The sequence below is a fragment of the Molossus molossus genome, unplaced genomic scaffold (genome assembly GCF_014108415.1).
Source record: "Molossus molossus isolate mMolMol1 unplaced genomic scaffold, mMolMol1.p scaffold_m16_p_11, whole genome shotgun sequence".
Classification (NCBI taxonomy): domain Eukaryota; kingdom Metazoa; phylum Chordata; class Mammalia; order Chiroptera; family Molossidae; genus Molossus; species Molossus molossus.
The window spans coordinates 62,491,179-62,515,635 of NW_023425346.1; the positions used below are offsets into that span (position 1 = coordinate 62,491,179).

Here is a 24,457-nt window from a genome sequence, read left to right on the forward strand (position 1 = left end):
TCTCATGATTTAAATGTCCTATGAGAAGAGGAGCAGAGAAGAGAATTCAAAACCAAGCCAGCTTCTAAAATCCCAGAATTCTGGGTTGTAAATTGATAGGAGTTCCTCATGTAGTTACTATTTGTATAGGAAGCAAAGTCAAAGTTCAGTTGGGCAAGTGAAACAGTCTTTTTGCAACTCCTGCCCAGATAGAAGTTCTACTTATATTTTCATAGAGGTGGACTACCACCAAAACCGGGTTTGGGGAAATTATAGTTGTGGTTTCCACACAGTAAATTGGCTACTTGTATATTATTTGAAAAGATGATAAAGTATTCATTGACTATCTGAATAAAATAATGCTTCAACAATCATTTTTCAGCTCAGGTGGCGGGATGTCCATTGACACAGCTCTCAATCTATGGGTGGCAAAATATTTGCTTACTAATGATCACTCCTCATACCATTTTACTTTGAGGAATACTTCGGTGGTAAATATTGAGGTAAGAAAACTTGCTTTGTATTCTTTTTTACTTGAAAGTTTTTATTAATATAGTTATAGATTCATGTGCAGTTGTAAGAGGTAATATAGAGAGATACTGGCTATACTTTTCCCAGTTTCTCTCAATGGTAACATTTTGCAAACTAGTATATCATCCTGTTTATTGATATTAATACAATCCACTTATCTTATTCAAATCTCCCCCATTTTATTTGTACTCTTTGTCTTATGTGTTTGTGTGCATTTAGTTCTATACAATTTTATACAGTTCCTGTGTCTATCACCACAGTCAAGATGTTGAACAGTTTCATCACCACAAGGATCCTTTTTATAACCATATTCACATCTCTCTCCCTCTACACTTCTCATCCTCCATCCCTAATCCCTGTTAGTACCTGGCAGGTACTAATTTTCCCTTTATTTATAAACGTTGTCATTTCAAAATGTTATAATAATGGAATTGTATATCATGTAATCTTTAGGATTAGCTTTTTTCACCCAGCATAATTCTCTGAAGATCCATCTAAGTTGTTGCAAATATCAGCAGGTTTTTTTTCTTTTTATTGTTGATTAATATTCTATGGTATGGTTGTCCCACAGTTTGTTTAACCAGTCATCTGTTGAAGGACATCTGACCTGTGTCAAGTTTTTGGCTATTACAAATAAAGCTGCTATGAAAATACATGTACAGTTTTGGTGTGGCTATAAGTTTTAATTTCTCTGGAATAAGTGCCCCAAGACTGCAATTACTGGGCTAAATAGCAATTGGATATTTAACTTGTATAAGAAACCAACAAGCTGTTTTCTAGAGTAGCTGTACTTTTTTGCTTCCTACCAGCAATACATTTGATCTAGTTTTTGCATATAATCACCAGCACTTGGTGTTGTCACTTTTTATTTTATTTCAGCCATTCTTAGAGTCATATAGTGATATTTCATTGTGGTTTAAATTTGCATTTATCTGATGGCAAATAAAGTTCAGTTTCTTTTCATGTGCTTATTTACCATACATATACCCTCTTCAGTAAAATGTTCATTTCTTTTGTCCTGCTTTGTATGTTAAAGTGTACAAATTTCTAACTTCATTGGAGAACACATTGATACCATGTACAATTATTTATCATTGTTTCATTTCAAACACAGGTACCAACACATTCCCCACAGATACAACCCTTATGTATGCACGCAGGATTCATTTGGGAGCTAGCAACCAAGAATCAGAGAAATGGCTTCCAAAACACTTAAACATAATTTTACAAAATTTTGGGGAGACTTAGGGATTCTAATTGTTTCAGTTAATTAGCTAATAAATTAGGTCAGTAATGGAAAATAAATTTACATTTTGAAAGTACATTTGGATATGCTCCACTCTCCATCAACAACTAGTTTTAGCTAGAAGGAAGGTTTATAAGAAGGTATTGAACCTATGTTGGGGAGCTAGACTCAGTAGAACCTCAAGACAAGCACCAATTGCCAACCCTTGACATACGGTTTATTATCAGGGAGTATCAGTAGAGAAATGACAGAGCGGCAAGAGGAGCTGGAACCTGACCTCATCAGCCACGGCACAGACCAACATAACACCAGTGGCTGGTGCTCCATGGCCTTCTCGCTGCAGTGAGAGGAGTGAGCAGTGATGACTGAAATAGGAAAGGTAGTGGAGGGCCCAATGCAGAACTGGAGGCTTCCAAGCCAGTGAAGACAGAGATGGTCAGGAGGGAAGGACAGTGAACACAAGAGCTCTTAGGAGGGAACATGACATGACTATGCATAGTTGTTCGGGGAAAGAAGTCCAAATAGCAGGGAATCCCCAGGCCCATGTGAAGAAATTTTACATGTTTTCTTCTTCTTCTTCTTCTTCTTCTTCTTCTTCTTCTTCTTCTTCTTCTTCTTCTTCTTCTTCTTCTTCTTCTTCTTCTTCTTTCTTTCCTTCCAGGACCACACCACTGAGAATGTGTTTTAGAAACTATAACCCCTGGTATGGAGCTTGTTGGTAGTGGGTAGTGTGAATAAATAATCCATGTAAAAAATTTTTGGAGTCTACATATATGAGTCCAATCTCCATTCAACTCCTCAACTACTCTGGCAATAGTCTGGATAGAACCAACCCCACCCCAAATTAAATGGATAAAGAAATTCTAGACCAACCTGCAGGGGTGGGGAATGTCCAGCCTGTGAGCCATATAAGTCTCAAGAAATCAACACCAGCTAATATCACGTGCCTCACCAAATTAGCCTGACCAAATATAGCAGGCTAATTTTTAAGTTGATAAATTTGTATGGCCCATAAATGGTATAAATTTCCAAATGGCCCTTGGCAGAAAAAAGTTCCCCACCCCCAGAAGGGATTGACTCTCGTGACTTGAAGAGTGAATAAAATGTTCCTCAGGGTTTCCCTGCCTATTTTCCTGGGCTACCACGATCTTTTACTTCTAATATTTAAACCAGTTTCTTAAACAGGTTGGCTCCATTTCCTTATTCCCCCTCTCTTTTATCCCCATCTCTCCTCCAATGTAGTTCTTGCTAATGACCTCCATGTCACTGTGTCACTGAGGAGCTTTTTTTTTTTTAGTTTCATCTCACTTGACTACTTAGCAGCATTTGTGTTTTTTTTTTTTCCTGTGACTCCTAATGTCCCTCTTATTTCCCTATCTCTCTCTTTTTTTTTATTTCTCTCTCTCTCTGTTTTTATTTTTTTTATCCTCACCCGAGGACATTTTTTTGTTCAGGTAGAGTGGGAGGGAGAGAGAGAAAGAGAGAGAGAGAGAGAGAGAGAGAGAGAAACATCGATGTGAAAGGGACACATTGAGTGGCTGCCACCCGCACGACCGACCAGGGCCGGGGACAAACTGCAACCGAGGTACGTGCCCTTAGCGGGAACCGAACCCGGGTCTCTCGGGACCGCAGGCTGATGCTCTAACCGCTGAGCCAAACCGGCCAGGGCTCTCTTTTTTTTTTAGATATATCCTCCTCTGTTGAGCCTTAAAAGTTGGAGCCCCTAAGACTATTTCTGCACTTTTCTCTTGATCTCCACTCATAGATATGGGATGTCACCTGTACCACTTAGAAGCTATCAAATTCTTTCCATTGAATCAAACTTACCATGCTAATCAAACTTACTATTATTCACTCTGAGCCACCTGACCTCCCACTGTTATTTTTTTAAAGTAATCTCACCTCGTCCAGCTGGGTGTGGCTCAGTGGTTGAGTGTCGACCCAGGCACCAAGAGGTCACCAGTTCAATTCCCAGCTAGGGCACATGCCCAGGTTGTGGGCCAGATCCTCAGTGGGGGTCATGCAGGCGACGGCCAATCGATGCTCTCTCTCATTGATGTTTCTATCTCTCTCTTTTTCTCCTTTCCTCTCTTTCTAAAATCAATAAAGAAAAAGAAATAATAAATAAATAAATAAATAAATAATAACTTAAAAAAGAAAAGTAATCTCACCTCTCTGCTCTTAGGGACTAGCTCCTCCCACCGCCACGGGCCTCCGGCCCTGTCATCACATCCTTCTTTCAGTTCTCTCAGTCTCAAGCTTCTCACTAAGGTAGTTCCCTCTGCCCGGAATATTTCTGCCACCCTCCCGCCCTACCCAAGTTAATCTCGCTGTGTCCTAGTCATTCTAAATGTTTTAGCTGAAATGTTACTTCCCCAGAAAACCTCCTGACAACACCAAAATAGATCAAGTCCATCACTCACGTGCTCCAGAGTCTTCTGAACTCTACCTTTACATTTTTCACTGTTTTTATATATTTGGGTAAATATTTGATCAAGTTGTGTCTCCTTACTAGACTCTAAGACCCAGAAGAGGTAGTACCTTGGTAAATAGTCCTCTGTATCTCCAGAACCCAGTACAGAGAAGAAGTAAAGAAACCAAGTAGTGGTAATTGTTTAAGAGCCTGAAGGTTTTCCCCTTGGCCTCCAGGTCTCCATGGAGTGCGGGTTCCACAGCCAGGGGGCATGGGATCCCAAAGTAGGTACCCTGGGCCTCGGAGGTGAGCGTGGGCTGTGACTATCTCAGACTCAATTGTGTTAAGTTCAATTTCCAGTGCTCTTCTTTTCTGATTGCTTAAATAATTCTTCAAAGCCCTGCTTAGCCAGAAAGTTGTCACAGATTTTATTTTTTAAATGTTTTAAAATAACATTTGTACAGCATTTTATAACGTAAAAGTATATGCATTTTCATTGTCATTTGAATCTCCAAACACCTTTGAAGTAGCATATTATTCTTAATTGGCAGATGTTGACAATGAGGCTTAGAGGGATTAAATGATGAACCAGGTTATTTCAGCTAATAGCAGACTAAGCAGGGACTTCATCCCAGATTTCACAACGCCAACTTCTTTCTTATCCCCCTGCTAGATAATTGCTTGTGGCCTCTCTTCACTTGGTCAAGTCTGGCTTTGCATCTTTATGGTTAACAATACCCAAAGAATGATGTAGTTTGCATTACAGCTACCTATATAGCATATATAACATATATCGCAGCATTTGTGTGTGTGTGTGTGTGTGTGTGTGTGTGTGTATATCTATATATATCTATATATATATATCTTCTAATTTGGGGGAATGCCTCCATCTGTATCAGTTTTTCTTATACTGGAAAAGAGACATTTGACTTACATAGTTGCCTTTGTCAGATGGCCAGATACACACCTTGCCTCTTGGGCTGAGAAACTTGAGTGAGTCAGAGAAACACGTAATTGCATTTAATCTTGTGTAAACCAGCTACCAGGACACATTTGCTACTTATTCCATAATTCATTCTCCTTATTTCCCCATTATCTTCAATATTCCACTGATCCCGTAAAGCTCACTTCAGAGAGAAAACACTGCCAGCAGTATTTACCTTCTGCTTAGCATGAGAACATTTGTCTGTGTGCAGTGAATACATCCACTTATAAGCAAACACACTGCTACTCTGGGGGAAAAAAATGTGTCAGTGAACCTTTGTCCACACAATACATACTGTTGTCTTTTTTTTTTTTTAATTGATTTTTTTTTTTTTTTTTTTTTTGAGAGAGAGAAGAAGAGAGAAGAGAGATAGAAACATCTGTGTGAGAATGTGAGAAAGAAGCATCTGTTGGCTGCCTCCTACACTCCCCCTACTGGGGATCCAGTCCAACCCAGGAATGTGCTCTGACTGGGAACCGAACCAGGGCCATCCATGGGATGACTCTCAATCCACTGAGCAACACCGGCTAAGCATACTGTTTGTTATCTTTTCATTACAAATAGGCTGCGAATGACTCATTGACACTGGACCAGACAAGGAATTTGTTTTTCATTAGTGATGGTGAGTTTGCACAGATCCATCCACACTTCCTTGCCTCATCACTGGTGACCTTATAAGCAATTCGAGAGGCAGCTGACGGGGTTAGGAATGTAAGTTAAATCTGGGATCTTAAATTTTGTCCAAGTATGTTCCTATTTATGAGGTGATGTAAACTGGTAAAACAACAGCCACATTGTTGTTGCTTTTAGAAAAACCTCATGCATTCATTTACAAATGGAGCAGAACAAACCCCAGCTAACCAGGCTGTAGGAACTGACCACTCTTCTCACCAGCGGTGCCCAGGTAACCTTTGCTACTATTTCCATCTTAAATTTATCCCCATAGTCTTTGACTTTTACTTTGACAATACTGGGACAAGATTTAGGAAAGTCTTCTACGTTTCTGCTTTTTATTGCCCTAATGCTGCCTGAATATTTTTTGCTAACTTTAAAAACAAAACAAACCAACCACCCAAACAAACAAAAAGCAGTTGGGGTGCTGGGTAAGAAAACCTGTGCCTTGTAGGCTGCTTAATTTGGCTCAGCTCTTTTAATTACTAAACGAAATATTGTCTGACTAACTGTTCCCACTTCAATTTTGCCATATTTTCATTCTTTCAGTAGCTTGAGATCCACTATGCATAATTTTTCAGAATAATACATGCCTACTGAATACAAAAACAAGAACACACCGAGGACCAGAAGTGCTCACTGGAGTGAGTGAGCCCTGAGACTGACGCCTGCCCCACCATCCTTTTTTGACTCATGCTTCCTACTGAAGTTAAGAGAACTTTTTGTTACTGGTGTCTTATATCAGGACCACACAGAATTTTCCAGTCTATACCTATTTAATGCTTAGTCAATGGAATGGAGGTATCATTGAAAAAAGGATCAAAAGGTAAATGATAGATTAAATCATTGTTGGTGATTTAATCTATCATTGGGCATGGAAGCCCAACCATTTTCTAATCTGACACAGGAGCACATTTTCCCAGAGAGTCAGCTTAACCCTCAGCCTAATGCTTTTTAAGTTAGAAATTAACAGGAACACATGTGCACAAAAGAGAGGTAAGGGAGGGTAAAAAAACAAAAACAAAAATCAACAACTGAATAGAAAGAATTTGTACTGTATAAATTTATTACAGGGATCAGGAATGAGGAAATGTATTCATGGGTTAGCAGAGTTGACCAGGATATAGTGATCCCAGATATTTTATTTATGTACTTATTTATTTATTTATTTATTTATTTATTTATTTATTTATTTATTTAATCCTCACCTGAGGATATGTTTACTGATTTTAGAAAGAGAGGAAGGGAGAGAGAAAGAGAAAGAAACATTAACGTGAGAAACTTAAATTGGTTGCTTCCCATATGACCCCAACTGGGGACTGAACCAACAATCTAGGGATGTGCCCTGACTGGGAATTGAACCTGCAACCTTTTTGGTGTACAGGATAACACTCCAACCAATTGAGCTACCTGGCAGGGGCCAGATACGCTTTTTAGAGAGAATAATAAGAAGTGTCTTCTGAGAGAAATTGACTGAGCAGTAATTTGAAAAACCTGGACAATTAATACAAGAAGAATCACTTTCCAATGCTGCAGAGTCTAAAAGCCTGGGTTCAAACTTGAAAAAAAAATTTTTTTTTCTTCCCTTGGGCCATCACCCAAAATGCCACAGGCAATATGGATACAATTTCCTGCTAACAACCATGGACCTAGATGATCTTTATGGTTTCTCCCAGTTCTATAATACGGATTTTTCCTGAAAAAATATTATTCTACTTATACAGTTAGGAAGATTTAGTAAAAATTTTTTTTCTAAAAAAAAGCTACTTTAGGAAGTGGGGTCACAATAGACCAACTATTCACCCATAGTCCTGAATTGGTTTAAAAACTATTTTAGGCAATTTTATTCCCAAATCCTGGCAACAGGAACCACGTTAGGACTGGACCACAGTGCCCTCTGCATGCCAGAGGCTGGGCTTCCTAGCATTCTATAGGAAACCACTGGGCTTTGTCAGTAGATTTTCTTCAGACAATATGTTTTCTTATCATTTGTTTATGTAAGTTATAGACTTCAAAAGTGTTACTCTCCCTTCAAGTTAAAGGAAGCCGTTATTCATTTCAGAAGTGAATAACAACACACCCAAGGCCTCCTCTCCTCCACCTAACATTCCTTAGCAGTTTTAATTTTTTAAACCTAACTTGTAGACATTTTGTCCTCACTAAGGAAAGAAGTTTATAGCTAAACATTCTGATGTATGTTACAAAGTCACTAAGTATATTATGGTCAAATATTTGGGAAAGTAAATGGATGTGTATGTGATATTAGATGGAATCACACTGAACTTCTTTAAACTGTGTTTGATCTACAGAAATGACTTCTGTATGATTCACTGTAATATCTAAAAGAATAAATAAAAAACTAGGGAAAGAACTGGAAATAGGGAGACATATGAGAGGCAAACTTATTTTTGCTATGTATTATTTGAAATCCAATACCGTTTCCTTTTTTTTATTATATAAAAAAATAAAGGTAAACATTTTAAGAGGTAAAAAAAAGAAAATATGTGGCCATAAATTTTCCGAAACTGACTTATCTTCTCCTCTTTCCACATTTCTCCCCACATTCTTTTCTCCTTCTCTGCCAGAGTTGTTTATTAAACTAGCTGATAATCTATTATTTTCAAACTTCTGGCAAATAATTTTTAGAAACATATCCTAAGGAGCCCTGGCCAGTTTGGCTCAGTGGTTGGAATGTCAGGCCTCGGACCAAAGAGTTGCAGGTTCGATTCCAGTCAAAGGTACGTACCTTGGTTGCGGTTTAATCCCCAGCCCTGGTCATGGTCTTGTGGAAGCAACCAATCGATGTGTCCCCCTCACACTGATGTTTCTCTCTCTCTCTCCCTCCCTCCTTCCCACTCTACAAGCAAATCAATGGGAAAATATCCTTGGGTGAGGATATACATACATATCCTAAGGAAATTTATTGGCTAATTCTACAAATATACCTGTGCAAGACTTTTTATTGTTTTAGAATAGTGAAAATTTAAACAACAAAGATGAGTGGTTATATAAATAAAATACGATGCATTCATCTATCAAAATACTATGCAGGCACTGTTTGGTTTTGTTAGTTTTTTGTTTTTTTGCTTTTACTTTTTAGTATGACTCATAATTTTCTTGATAGCTGGACATGATGTATTGAGTGAAAGGAACTCCTATAAATAGGCCTTTAGTGGTGGTAAATTACATGTGTGGGAGCATTCCATAGTCCTATTATACAATAGAAAGACTATTATATATTAGTCTTTCAGTGAGCCTGTACCTCTGGCTTGTAAACCTCACAGGCATTTCTCAGTTTTTTCCAACCCCCCTAAGGTGGGACAGGATGGCTAGAGTGGACTGGAGTTCAGTATTTTCCTTCCCCCATATTGGAAGGCTAGAGCTGACTGGAGTGGGTAGTTCCTTCTCACAGGTGAGTCAGACTCTAACAAGCCTCCAGGCAGGTTAGGCTCAGGTTAACTCGTTCCTCGTGTGGGCAGGCCGTGTTAAGAACAGAGTGCTCTGTTGTACTTCAAAATGGTTTCTTTTTCGTCCACCCTGCTGAAAGCAGGAGGGGATTTCTTTTCAACATTTACTGTTGGAACCTGCCCTAACTCCTGGAGGTAAGTCTCACAATTGTGGGGGTCCTCTAGGATTGGGGCCTTGGGGTTTTTACACACTGAGCTGGCAGCAATTAATCAATTGCAGTTCAGGTTTTCCTACCCTGGTACCAGTTCCTGCTAAGTGAGTTTTTGTTCTGATAATCCACAACTGTATTCGCTTGTTGGTCTCTCCAATATTGAGGGCAGAGATTTGCCCTGTGTTCTCCCCTCTCTAATGGGTCCAATAAGAATTCTTGATTTTTCAATGTGTTTAGCTTTTACTTGTTAGGATGTGCTGGCTACCACTAAGCTCTTTAAATGCAGAGTGGGAAATGGCTTGAAATCAGTTTTTAACAAGACACTGAGGTTCTTCCTAATGAATATTAAAGGATATTTACTGCGCCCTGGCCGGTTTGGCTCAGCGGTTGGAGCATCGGCCTGCGGTCCAGAGAGACCCTGGTTCGGTTCCCGCTAAGGGCATGTACCTCGGTTGCAGTTTGTCCCCGGCCCTGGTTGGTCGTGCGGGTGGCAGCCACTCGATGTGTCCCTTTCACGTCGATGTTTCTCTCTCTCTCTCTCTCTCTTCCTCTCTCTCCCTCCCACTCTATCTGTGCAAAAAATGGAAAAATGTCCTCGGGTGAGGATAAAAAAAAAAAAAAGGATATTTACTGCAAGAGAAATAGAAGTCTATACGGTGAAAGGATGGCTCCTTTCCATTGTGGATATCGAGGGACAAGTTAAGTTTCTGGAGAGTCAAAAGTCATATTCAAATTTTCAACTGTGCAGTGTGGTCACACCCCTAACTCTTACATTGTTCAAAGGTGAACTGTACAAATTTTCCTTTTTTTAAAATTTTTTTATCTTCACTCGAGGATGTGTGTAGATTTTTTTTTTTTATGAGAGCAAGAGAAACATCGATGTGAGAGAGAAACATTGATCAGTTGCCTCCTGTATGCACCCAACCAGGGATTGAACCTGCAACCTTTTGGTGTATGGGATGACACTCCAACCAACTGAACCACTCAGTCAGGGCCTAACTCTCCATTTTTATTTTACTGAAATTATTTTCTTTGGAGGACAATTTTTTTGTATAAATTTTATAATGAAAATTTTTATTGATGATGATACACAATATTTGACCTTTATTTGGGTGCATTATTATTACCAAATCTAATTTTCCCAGGTCAAATTTGAAAATTTAACCTTTTCAAGGAGATTGAATTCTTCCATTAAATTTAGTTAATTTTTTATTAGCATTTTTATTTTTTCTGGGTTAACCTGTACAGCCAATTTACTATTATAATGAAGTGGGTCTGGACTACATGGAGAGACAGAAGAAAGAAGTCATGTAGAAAAGCAGATAAATTTAGTGGTGGGAAGATGAGAGAATGTTTATTTAATAGCTTCTATTTTCCCTGTGTTGTAGGAAGCAAGGCAAGCAACTAAGAGTGAAGGAAGAGAAGGATATGAGTACATTTATGGAGAGAGGAGAATGTGTGATATAGTTATTTTGGAGAGAGGAGAAGTCATCCTATTAGCAAGGATAGTAGATTGTTGGTTCATGTTAAGTGATCTTTGAGATTTGTGGTCATGGATTTTAAGTGAGACTAGCTGGGCATTTTTCCACCAGTGTGTTCAACTGCTTGAGTTCAGGAGCATGGCAGACAGTTGAGTTTTACCTGAGTTGCAGTTTGGCAAGGTGTTCATAGCAAAGGGAGAAAGAATTTCTCCCATAGTTATCTCTGCTTTTTCCTGTATCATCAAACTTTTCTTCACTGAGTATTTCCTTTGGTATAAAATAGGTCCAGTACCAATCATCCTCAAACAACAACAAATCCAAAATAAAATACAAACAAAACCTTTCTATCACCCCATTCCTCTTAAAAGAACCAAGCCACCACCTCATCTATCTGTTCTCTTCAGAGCTTAACATCTTAAGTGAGTTTTCTATAGTCTCTGCTCCATTTCTTCACTTCACATTTTCTCGTACTGCCTTTTCTACCGCCACTCTGAGGACACTGTTTAACTCAGAACCATGACCACCGTTGTGCTGAATTGATAGTTCATGCTCGGTCCTCTTCTTGCTTGACCTCTCAGCACTTGGCCACTTGAAACATTTTCTTCTTTTAGATACCTTGACACCACCTTCCCTCTTTCCCACGCACCCCTATTTCACTGGCTGCTCCTCTGGGGTCTTTGCAAAAGTTTTTAAGTATTGCAGATCACATTCTTGGTAATCACTCTCCCTTGATCTAATTTATCTTTCTTCGGGAATCTTCTTTATTACCAACCACTTAAAGATAACGCATATGCCAGTGGTCTCCATAAATAGATTTTTTTCAATGTTGGAAAATCCTTTCATTCCTAGATCCACCATTGCTTATGATGTAGTGTTATTGTTTGTATTCCGACAAGTGCGATTTGCTAGTGCTTGATCGAGCAGTTTTGCAACTGTATTTTTCAGTGAGGTTACCTATAACATTTTATTTTAATTAAACTGAGGCTTTTTCAAAATAAGCCCTATTAAAAAATTTTTTCCCTATATTCAAACTAAGAGTTTTAATAGAACCTTTGTTTCTAGAAACAATAATAAAGGAAATAAGGCATTTTGTAAAATCTGGTCCTGGACAAGTCACAGTAAAAAATAAATGTGTACTTAACATCCCCCTCCTCAAAACAGGTCGTTCCTTGGCCTTGGGAACAAGGTAAAAAACAGTCCATAAACAATTTGGGCAGGAGGTTGCCAGAACAAAGCTCAAGCAGTTGAATGTGGACACATCTTAAAAGAATTTGGGAAAACCTGACCAAACAACCCAAATTAAAATTTTAATAACTGATACAAAGGTGAAGGGGTTCCTTCGGAGCCTGACCCAGATCCTGTTCACCTGGGCTGTGCTCACCTGTGCTCCCAAGAAAACACTGATGCCCCTGTTTCAGGGGAGACTTTTCCTTTTTTAGAGATTCAGTGTCCAGGAGATCTTTGTGTGAATGATGTAGTGCAGATTCCACGTTGGTTCCTTAAGGGTTAGAGTCAAGTATTTTCCTAACACCTGCTAGGTAGACTCCAGGTGTCAAATGGCCCATTTTCAGTGTGTCCTAGGACCATAGACCTTTGCTATGTTATCATAATCACATCTAATGTTCATTCATATTCTGTGCCTGGAAACAGTTCCTGAATTTAGCAATAATATCTACACATAAAATAATCCACTGTTAACAATGTATATGGTCACAAAACATTAATGATCTTCAGTAGACCAACAATTCTTTTGAACCCTAATTGCTGTGCATCAAATCCACAGCCAGAATCCTCAAGATAAAAAATAATTGCACAATACAAATAATTTAAATGACACATACCCACACTTCTTACAAAACTGTGCTTGGGGATCCTCCATTTGTTCAGTGCCACTGAAGAAATACTCTGCTAAAGTGTTGCTCCAGGAATTTTTGTTTGGAAAACCTATCCCCAGTAGGGCACAGCAATGTATTGGATGAACAGAAAAGAAAGGCTTGTGGCAACCAGAAAGTTTTAATATATTTTAAGTTGTATTAAGTGTACCTGCAAAAATGTTTGAGTGTTCTCTGGATGCAACATTGGAGCTAAAATATGACATCAAATTCAATTCAAAATGTATACAGCAGCCATCTCTCAAGGTCAAACCTGGTACTCAAATATGCAAAAAAAAGCTTCAGGACACCAGAGCTTGTTGGCTTCCTCCCATCTCATCACATAGTCTGATCAGGTGTGAATTTCACAAAAGATGCATATGGTTCTGCTAGATTGCTACAGAGCAGTGGTTTTCAACCAGAGTGCCGCAAGAATTTTAAAAACATTCAATACCTGATTAGTCGGGGTACTGACCTCTTTTCCCTTAGATTGTCAAATAAATAAATGACAACAGCCAACACAATAGCTAGCTGGTGAGAATGAATAAAAATTATACCTTTTTTTTTTTTTTTTGGTCAAATTAGCAAAAAATATATTTTTTGGCTTGCCGCAGAGTTTTATTAGTTTATGTGTGCCATGAGATGAAAAAGGTTGAAAGTCACTGGTATAAAGGATTTGCTCTTACCCATCCCAAATTTGATCTTCCTAGTTTTTTAAGAGATGCTCACATATGATTCCAACTTGTGGAGGGTAACGGGGGGCTGGTCATTCTTCATCCAGGAGGAACCTGGGGAACTGGGTGCTGTGCGACACTGAGGGGTAAAGCTGATTTTCCAAAGTACAGGCTTTACTCCACCTTTGATAAAGACTATATTCTTGTTTCACATTCTAAAAAATTTGCTCTGAAGTTGTTGGCACCTGGGCTGCTGGACAGTGACAGGCAGCTGTAGAGTCGGGGGTGGGTTCTGCCTCTGGGGCCAGAAGTGTGGCCATGCAGAGGGCACAGGGCCAGGCGTTTTGGGGAAGCCTGGGGCCTGCAATGTCACTGCATGTACTGCATCAGAGATGTTGCTATGAGCAGAAATTCAGACTATGAAACAGAGTTTGAGATGTTGTTTAGTCTACATCAGCCTATTCAACTATCCATCGATGTTCTAGCTGGAAATCCCTGCTTTGGAAAACAATTTGTAACTGCTATTTCCTTACTTTCTCCTCTTCTTCCTGCTAACTAAACCAGAAAAAAAAGTTTCTAAAGCTTGTTTTGACGACTCTAGTGTGAAAGACACTATTGGATGGATGGCTACCTAACAGCTATTCCTTTCTCTCATGCTGTCAGGACACCATTTGTTTGGAATGAGGGAATGGATTGGATTTTGTCCCCAATTCTTCATTACCTCTCTGTAATAGAATTATACATCTACACCTCTTGGCATGTGACTTTGTAGTACTTTCCACCAGAGTAGGCACAGTATATATCCCTGCCCAGTTTGTGTTGGACTTGGCCAGGTAATTTGTTTGGCAAATGGAATGTTTTGACATGACATGAGCAGAGACTCAAAATTTGTTTAATTTTATCTGGCTTCTTGTACACCTACCTTTTGCAATGTGAAAAATATGCCATGGGTAGCCAGTAGTGCCAGAATAAGAAAATATATGGATCAGACATGAAAACACACAGCCTAGATCCAAGCCCAATTGATCCCAGCCAATCTAGCAGTCATAAGTGACCTATAGGCCCATAATTGAGGAACAAAGGCTTGTTCTTGCAAACCAGTAAGATCACTGGGGGTTGCTTGTTATGGAGCACTATCACAGTAGTTGACTATATAGGCAGCAGTTTGCCCAGCTCCAGAGAATGAATCATAATTGATCTAAGATAATCTTGTTGTTCTTTTCCATATACTTGATTTACAGATTCTCTTTGACTTAGGGGTGGCCAAATGACCCAGTCTTGGCCAATGAAATATAAGAAGGTGTCTACTCAGGACTTCTGGAAAAGCTTTTGCTTCCATGATAAAAGGAATGGTAGGGGCTGGAAGTGATCTTTCCATCTTCTTTGCTTGAAAATTCAGCAGGCATCTTGAGACCATGAATTGAAAGGCACAAAGATGAAACACTATGAACTGAAGATGATGGAGCAAACAAATAGAAAGTCCTGATGACAGGCTTAGTAGTTGACCAACATCAACAACCACCTATCCTTTCACTTCTTATTTAGTCGGGTTTTCTGTTTCTTGCTTTCCAAGGATTCCGAACCTAATATACCTAAATAACATCAGCTTAGTCATGCTAGTCACTGTTTCTCTGAGGTGAGTGGTGAAAGAGAAAAGGGAGCTGTGTGGTCATGATTCTCCTCACACAGACTGTAAAAAGCCTTCTTATTTATTAGGTTATTAGAGCCTGATGTTTTATGCTATGCTGCCTCTTTGTCAAATGTTTGTCATAACAATGAAGCAATTAGGTTATGGTTGCCTTTAACCAAAAATTTGGTGGGGACTTATTTAGATAAAGAAAACTACATCCTGGCCAAGTTGAAGGTCAACACGTCTGTGGTGGTTCTGAAAAGGAAGCTATGTCAACTGTGGAGCCACACAGTAACAACATCCCTTGAAGGGTTGCTAGGCAGCAAGCTGCCAAAGGTGTTTAAGAAATGCGTGATGTTTGTGATACCACCTTCTTCAACTTGTACTGGGGAGTTACTGCCAGATGAAGAGGAAAAACTGCCAACAGGGTACTATCTTTAAGACTTTATCTTAGCTGAGATGCATGAAGATTCAGGTACATGAATGTGATGCCTACACAGACCATTCTTGGAAAAGCTCTCTATGATGTTGAAGGCTGTTTGTTTGTAAGGGCAAAATATGGAATAAAGACAAATTGTCCTTGTTCAGGCAAGTCAAACTCTTCTTAAAACCAGCCTCAAAGGAAGACATAAAATAGACTTTCTTAACTGGAGAAAAACCTGCTCTGGGTGCTCCATTCCTGCAGAATTCCTCCGTTTTGGAGCTAGCAGCTATAGTGGGGGTGCGACCTTTAAGTCAGCTAGGAGCATGAAACCAGCCTGTCCCATCAGCACTTCTCCTTTAAACTGGCTGTTAATCCTAACTATTGTGAATGTTAACAAAGAAAACAAAGATAAAAATGAATTCAAGAATACACCAAAAATTCTTGATGATATCTTTGCTTCTTTGGTAGAAAACAAAAACAAAAACACTTCTTCTGATTTACGTAAGAACTGATGACAAACCTAGCATTCTGTCACTCCTCACTACTGGCTGTGTGGTAATTCCCTGCTGTTCTTGCAAGATCCCAACAGCAAGAGCAACTGGAATGTGTTCAGGGAGCACTGGAAACAAAGGCAGCCAGGGGTGGTGTCTGCCGCGCATCATAAATTGGACACTAAATATTGAAAACCTGAGTACTTTGACAAAGAGTTTATTGACCAGAGAGTTAATCTAATTGATTGTAGGTATTTCATAGTCTGTTTAGGCTAGATAACAAAATACCACAGAGAGGATAGCCTAAAAAGCAGACATTTATTCCCCTATAGTTCTGGAGGGTGGAAAGTTCAAGATCAAGGTGCCGGTAGATTTGGTATCTGGTGAGAGCCCACTTCTTGATTCATAGATGCTGTCTTCTCGCTGTGTCCTCGCATGGAGAAAGAAGGCAGTGGAACTCCCTGGGGTCTCTTTTATAAGGACACTAATCCCATTCATGAGGGCTCTGACTTCATACCTAATCACCTCCAAAGACCCTACCACCAAACACCATGACATTGGGGATTAGGTTTTAACATATAAATTTGGGGGAGGGTATAAACATTCAGTCTATACCATGAGCCAATGAAATCATCACGGAAGCCACAGTAGAAGACTTTTGGAATGCATTTGAAGATGTTCTAAATCTCTTGGTAAATGAAAAAGAATTAATGATGTTGAAACTTAATGACTGGCTATCAGGAGAAACTTTGAAAGATATGATGTCCTCTAGGTTTTATGATCTGATAGCCAACTTCCATTGCTTGAGTGTACAGGTAAGATGATAAATTTGATTTTGTCTCTAGGCTGCCAATCTACTTTGTTTGGCCAGATTGGGATCCTGAGATGTATAATACTTAGGGATTAATTACTCCAAAAGATAAAAGATGCGAAGCACCGTCTTTACTGAGACATCTTTATATAATGCAGCTAATGTCCTGGCCTATGTAGGAATTCCAAAGGGCACTGTGACCAAGAAGAAGACCTTAAAACTATCCAAGATAGGGGTTCTCATGAACTCACAAGTAAGCAATTTATTGAAAGAAAAGAAGCCATAAGCCCTCTGGTACATATATGCTAGTGAAGACACAGAGAGGATACAAGAATTCCTTAAAAAGGCACTAGAAGAGACAATTCAAGAAAACCCAGTGACTGTGATCCTATTAGTGATCAGAGCTGGCATTTAGCCTGATCACTAAGAAAGCATCTTCATCAGGAATATAGAGTTCAAGGCTGGGCTGTTACACAGTTTCTCAGAGATGTGGCATTTATCACAGAGGAATTCCATTGCAGGTTCATAGCTTGTATAGCTATGTCAAAGTAGCCTAAGATTTTGTTTCTCCAGAGCATGTTAAACAATGATTCTGGCTTATTTAGGAATTCTGTTATCTGTTAGAGATTCATACCAATCATGATGATAAATTATAGATGAAGAATGTCATCTACCATGCAGTGAAAGATGTGGGTGCTATACTAAAAGCCAGAAAATCCGGCTTTGCAAACCCTAAGGGCCTTGGAGATGCCTTAACCCGAGCACAATGAAAATGAATTCTCAGCAGATGTTTGAACTGTTTAGGCAACATTTCTGTGGACTTTGAGAATCAAGTTGCCTTGTTTTAACTGTACCTGACTTAAGAGGGTACTCTGCCTAATGTCTATTTCTTGGGTTTGCAGACACTAAATATGTATGTGTAGTAACTATACAACATGCATCCTTAAAACTAGGACTTCTCATCTAGTATAGATCTTTCACTAAGCTGTAAAAATAAAACCTCTTATCAAACCTGGATCAATACCTGCATTTATGCCCTAGCTACTTGGTTGGATAGCTGAGTCAAAATGCATTTATAACTATTATCAGTAATTCTGTACAGTTTATTTGGATTGCATTTTGTTTTGTGTTTGTCTAACTATCCACTCCTCTGCCCTTTAGGATTCAGAAGAACAGTGGAGGAAATTAACAGCTAATGATGTACTTATTATTGTATTACACAAACTTGGCATTATATAGCATAAATCAACTACGATATCATTTTTGGAGTTAATCATCTTATTAAATGAAGTTTTTGATTACAATGAATCAATGCTAATTTTAAGTGGTAAGCATTTTGCACTAAAGTATTCATATAATTTTAAAAAGTTTACAAGGTACTTTTGCTAAAAAAAAAAGTGATACAGTATCAAAATATGTAAGGCAAAAACTAATGGAATTACAAAGAGAAATAGATGAATGAACTCTCATAATTGGAGACTTCAACACCCTCTATCAGAATGAACAAATCTAGCAGGCAAAAAAATCATAGGACTTAGTTGGAGTCAATAACACTATAAATCATCTAAATATGCCCTGGCTGGTTTTGTTCAGTGGTTGGAGTGTCAGCCTGCAGACCAATGAGTTGCAGGTTCGATTCCAGTCAATGGCACTTCAGTTGTGGTTTGTCCCCGGCCCTGGTTGGGTTGAGCCGGAGGCAGCTGGTTGATGTGTCTCTCACATCGATGTTTCTCTCTCTCTCCCTCCCACCCTCCCACTCTATTTGAAGATAGATGGAAAAATATCCTCAGGTGAGGATTTAAAAAATAATAAAAATCAATTAAATGTAGTCGACATTAACAGACCAATTTACACAACAACACAAAATACATATTCTTCTTATGTTCACATATAACATTCACTATGATAAACATTCACCAATACTGCATTCTAGACATAAAACACACCTTAACACATTTAAAAGAATAGAAATAAATTTCAGCTATTAGACAAAAAATGGAATTTACTAGAAATCAAAAGTAAGATACCTGGAAAGTCCCAAAGTATGGGGAAATTAAACAACACACTTCTAAATAACACATTGGTCAAATAAGATATCACAGAAGAAATTTTATTTTTTATTTATATATTTATTTATTTATTTTTACCAGTTTTCTTTAATCATTAAATTTTAAACAAGTTACAAATAATGCATAAATCAATTATCAATTAAATAAAAACAAAACCCCGTGCATTACAGATAAAGCTAAAAAATCCTTTGCTCACAACCCTTAATATCACCCCCTCTTCCTCAATGGTAACCACTATTGTCACTAGAGTATATATTTTTAGAGTTATTAAAAAATAGTTTTACAACCTGAACCTCACTGGACAACCAGAAATGAACCTCATAATATTCAATAGGAAGCACATAGTAGCATCTAGAAAGTATTAATTTTTTTAACGTTCAATTAAATAAAAATAAAAATAACTTAACAAACTATATGAGATGCAGTAAAAATATTGCTCAAGGAAAATTTACAGCATTAAATGCATATATTAGAAAAAAAAAAATTCTACCATCAATAATCAGTTTCCACCTTAGGAAACTAGAAAAAGAAAAGCAGATTAAAACAAAAGAATGCGCCCTGGCCGGTTTGGCTCAGAGGATAGAGCCTCGGCCTGCGGTCCAGAGAGACCTGAGTTCGGCTCCGGCTAAGGGCACGTACCTCGGTTGCAGTTTGTCCCCGGCCCTGGTCGGTCGTGCGGGTAGCAGCCACTCGATGTGTCCCTTTCACATCGATGTTTCTCTCTCTCTCTGTTCCTCTCTCTCCCTGTTCCTCTCTCTCCCTCCCACTCTACCTGAACAAAAAATGGAAAAATGTCCTCGGGTGAGGATAAAAAAATAAAAAAATAAATAAAACCAAAGAATGCAGAAGAAAAGCAATGATAAAATTTAGAGCAGAAATCAATGAAATTGAAAATCAGTAGAGAAAAATCAATAAACCAAAAGCTGTTTCTTTGAAAAGATGAATAAAATTGCTAAGTCTCTATCCAGACTCAGAAAAAAATGGAGAGTAAACAAATTACTAATATCAGAAACAAAAAAGGGGATATCACTATAGATCCCATAGATATTAAAAGGATATTCAAGGAGTACTACGAACAACTCTATATTCACAAATTAGATAACCTAGATGAAATGGGCCAATTTTTGAAAGACACAATCTATCAAAACTCACACAAGAAAATATACACAATTTAATAGGCCTATATCTAGTATATAAATTGAATCAACAATTAATAACTTTATAAAATAGAAGGCACCAGGCCCAAATGGGTTCACTGGTGAATTGTACTAAACCTTTAAGGAAGAAATTACATCAGTTGTCTACAATCTCTTTCAGAAGAAAGAAGCAGAGGAAAACTGCCTACCTTATTTTATGAGGTCAGCATTACCCTTATACCAAACTAGACAAGAAAAGAAAAATATAGACTAATATCTCTTATGAACATACATGTAAACATCCTCATCAAAATATTAGTAAATCAAATTCAATGATGTATAAAATGAATTACGTACCACCACCAAATGAGATTCACCTCAGGTATGAGAGGTTAGTTCAACATTTGAAAATCACTAAATGTAATTCATCACATCAACAGGTGAATAAAGAACAATGTTATGGTCCTGGCCAGTTTGGCTCAGCAGTTAGGGCCTCAGCCTGAGGACCAAAGAGTCCCAGGCTCGATTCTGGGCAATGGCACGTACCTCCGTTGTGGTTGGGTCCCTGGCCCTGGTCTTGGCACTGGCCGAGATCGTGCAGGAGGCAACCAATTGATGTGTCTCTCTCACATCAATTTCTCTCTCTCTCTTTCCCACTTTATTTGAAAATCAGTGGACAAATATCCTCCAGTGAGGATTGTTTAAAAATTTAAAAAAGCCCTGGACGCTTTGGATCAGCGGTTAGAACATTGGCCTGTGGTCCGGAGAGACCCAGGTTTGGTTCCCGCTAAGGGCATGTACCTCGGTTGCAGTTTGTCCCTGGCCCTGGTTGGTTGTGTGGGCGTCAGCCACTAGATGTGTCCCTTTCATGTCGATGTTTCTCTCTCTCTCTCTCTCTTCCTCTCTCTCCCTCCCACTTTACCTGAACAAAAAATGGAAAATGTCCTTGGTTGAGAATAATAATAATAAAAAAATAATGTTATGATCATATCAATAAATGCAGAAAAAACATTTGACAAAATCCAACACTCATTGATCATAAAAACTCTCAGTAAACTAGGAATAGGAAATTTATATACAAAAAACTCTATCACTAATATTATACTTAATAGTCAAAAATTCAAAGATTTCCCACTAAGATCAGATACAAGGCAAGGATATCCCCTTTTACAATTACTTTTCAGTATTGGACTGAACACTCTAGTGATTGCAATAAGACAAGAAAGGGAAATATAAAATATACAGATTAGGAAGAAAAAATAAAACTGTTTTTGTTCACAGATGACAGACATTTTATCTATGTAGAAAATCTGAATTAAAAAAACCCCAAAACTCCTGGAACTAATAAGTGATTTTGCCAAGGTTGCAGGATCCAAGGTTAATATACAAAAGTCAATCGCTTTCTAGTAATAGGTAGAATTTGAAATTAAATTTCAAATTTATACAATACCATTTATATTTTATTTAATTTTTAAAGACTATGTTCTTATTGATTTTGTAGAAAGTGATGGAAACATCAATATGAGAAGCATTGATCGGCTGCCTCCTGCACACCGGCTACTGGGGATGGAGCCTGAAACCCCGGCATGTGCCCTGACTGGGAATCGAACCAGGACCTCTCAGTCCATGGGATGATGCCAATCTACTGAGCCACACTGGCCAGGTTACAATACTACTTATATTAGTATTTAAAATATTAGCCCAGGTTGCAGGCTCGATCCCCAGTAAGGGGCGTGCAGAAGGCAGCCGATTGATGTTTCTCTCTCTCATAGATGTTTCTATCTCTCTCTCCTTTCCTCACTCTTTCTAAAAAAAAAAAAAAAAATCAGTAAAAATGTATTTTAAAAAATTAAATACTTAGGTATAAATATAACAAAATATGTACAAGATCTCTGTGAATAAAACTACAAAATTTTGATGAACAAAATCAAGGAAGAACTAAGTAGAGACATATTCCATGTTTATGAATGAGAAAACTTAATATTGTCATGAGTTTAATTCTTTCCAAACTGATCTATAGATTCAATGCAATACCCATCAAAATTCCAGCTAGTTAACTTGGTAGATATTGACACACTCATTTTAAAGTTTATATGCTGAGGCAAAAGACACAGAATAGCCAACACAATACTGAAGGAAAAGAAAATTGAAGGACTTTACACTACCTGACCTAAGATTTACAGATGACAGCAACAGTAATCAAGACAGTGTGGTGTTGGCAAAACAATAGACAAATAGGTTAATAGAACAGAATAGAGAGCCAGGAACTAGACCTACATAAATATAGTCAACTGATCTTTGACAAAGGAACAAAGACAATGCAATGAAACAAAGACAGTCTTTTCAATAAATGGTGAAAAGTCCTGAAACAACAGGACTACAGCATGCAGGAAAAATGTATCCAGACGCAGACCTTGCACACTTCACAAAAACTAACTGAAAGTGGATCACAGCCCTAAATGTAAAATGAAGAACTATAAAATTCCTGAAAACTAACATAGGAGAAAACCTACATGACCTCGGTTATAGCAATGATTTTTTAGATACGACACCAAAGGCACAATTCATGAAAGAAAGAATTGATAAATTGGACTTCATTAAAATTGAAAACTCCCGCTCTGGGAAAGACAATGTCAGGAGAAGACAGAATAGGCTGGAAGAAAGTATCTGTTTTTTTTTGTTTTTTTTTTTTATCCTCACCAGAGGATATTTTCCATTTTTTGATCAGATAGAGCGGGAGGGAGAGAGAGGAAGAGAGAGAGAGAGAGAAACATCGACGTGAAGGGACACATCGAGTGGCTGCCACCCGCACGACCAACCAGGGCAGGGGACAAACTGCAACCGAAGTACGTGCCCTTAGCGGGAACCGAACCCGGGTCTCTCCGGACCGCAGGCCGACGCTCTAACCGCTGAGCCAAACCGGCCAGGGCTTTTTTTATTATTTTTTATTTTTTTATTTTTTTTGAAAGTATCTGTTAAAGACACATTTCATAAAGGACTGTTACCCAAAATAAAAAAGAACTCTTAAAACTCTACAGTAAGAAAACAACCTGATCAAAAAATGAGCCAAAGACCTTGAAAGACATTTCACCAAAGAAGATACATATATATGGTAATTAAGCATATGAAAAGATGCTTCGCATCATAAGTCATCGGGGAAATGCAAATTAAAACAACAATGAGATGCCACTGCCCTGTTATTAGAATGGCCAAAGTCTGGAGTGCTTACAGAACCAAATGCTAACAAGGACGTGGAACAACAGAAACTCTCATTCACTGTTGGTGGGAATGCGAAACAGCATCGCCACTTTGAAAGTCAGTTTGGTGGTTTCTTACAAAACTAAACTTACTCTTACCATGTAATCCAGCAACCACACTCCTTAGTATTTACCCAGAGGAGTTGAAAACTCACACAAGAACCTGCACACAGACGTTTACAGCAGCTTTATTCATAACTGCTAAAACTGCAAGCAACAAAGTTGTCTTCAGCAGGTGACTGGAGGAATCAATTGTGGTACATATAGACAATAAAGTATTATTCAGTGCTAAAACAAAATGAGCTATCAAGCCATGAAAAGACACAGAGGAAACTTAAGTGCACATTACTATGTAAAAGAAGACAATACGAAAAGACTACATTTTGTATGATTCCAATTACATGATGTTCTGGAAAAGGCAAAACTCTGAAGACAGTATAAAGATCATTGGTTGCCAGGTTTTATGGGTAGGGATTACAAAAAAAAAGTGTTGTCATCTTAGATTATCACATACTCAACTAGCTCAGTGCTTCAATTCCCAGGATTCAATGTATGCCCTCTAGCAACAAGTGGGGCTTCAATGCATCCTTATACAATTTCTTAAACTAGTCTCTTTTAAGAATGTCTAGCACTATGTCACAAGAAGTTGAATGATAAAATGTCCATCCTACCCAAAACAATCTGTAGATTCAATGCAATTCTTATCAGAATAACAATGGCATATTTCACAGAACTAGAGCAAATAATCCAAAAATTTATATGGAACCACAAAATATCCTGAGTAGCAACAGCAATCTTGAGAAAGAAGAATGAAGATGGAGAAACCACACTGCCTGATATCAAATTATACTACAGTGCCAAAACAGCATAGTACTGGCACAAACAAACAGACATACAGGTGAATGAAACAGAATAGAGGGCCCAGAAATAAATCCACACCACACCTTCATGGTCAATTAATATTTGACAAAGGAGGGAAGAACCTCTAAAGGGTATAAAGACAGTCTCTTAAATAAATGGTGCTGGTAAAATTGGACAGATAAATGCAAAAAAAGAAATTAGATTGCCTTCTTATACCATATATAAGAATAAACTCAAAATAGATTGAAGACTTAAAGGTAAGATGTGATAAAAAATCCTAGAAGAAAACATAGGCAGTAAAATATCG

The 24,457-nt window shown here is 38.2% G+C and overlaps 1 long non-coding RNA gene and 1 pseudogene across 1 annotated transcript; both read left to right on the plus strand.

The window, feature by feature from the left end:
* The first annotated feature begins 379 nt into the window (after nucleotides 1–379).
* Nucleotides 380–6,058, plus strand: LOC118625781. The gene is made up of 3 exons (XR_004958724.1): nucleotides 380–482; nucleotides 5,719–5,865; nucleotides 5,965–6,058. It is a non-coding gene; the product is annotated as an uncharacterized LOC118625781 (long non-coding RNA).
* A 3,284-nt stretch (nucleotides 6,059–9,342) lies between these two features.
* LOC118625016 lies at nucleotides 9,343–17,597 on the plus strand (annotated as a pseudogene).
* Nucleotides 17,598–24,457: the final 6,860 nt, after the last annotated feature.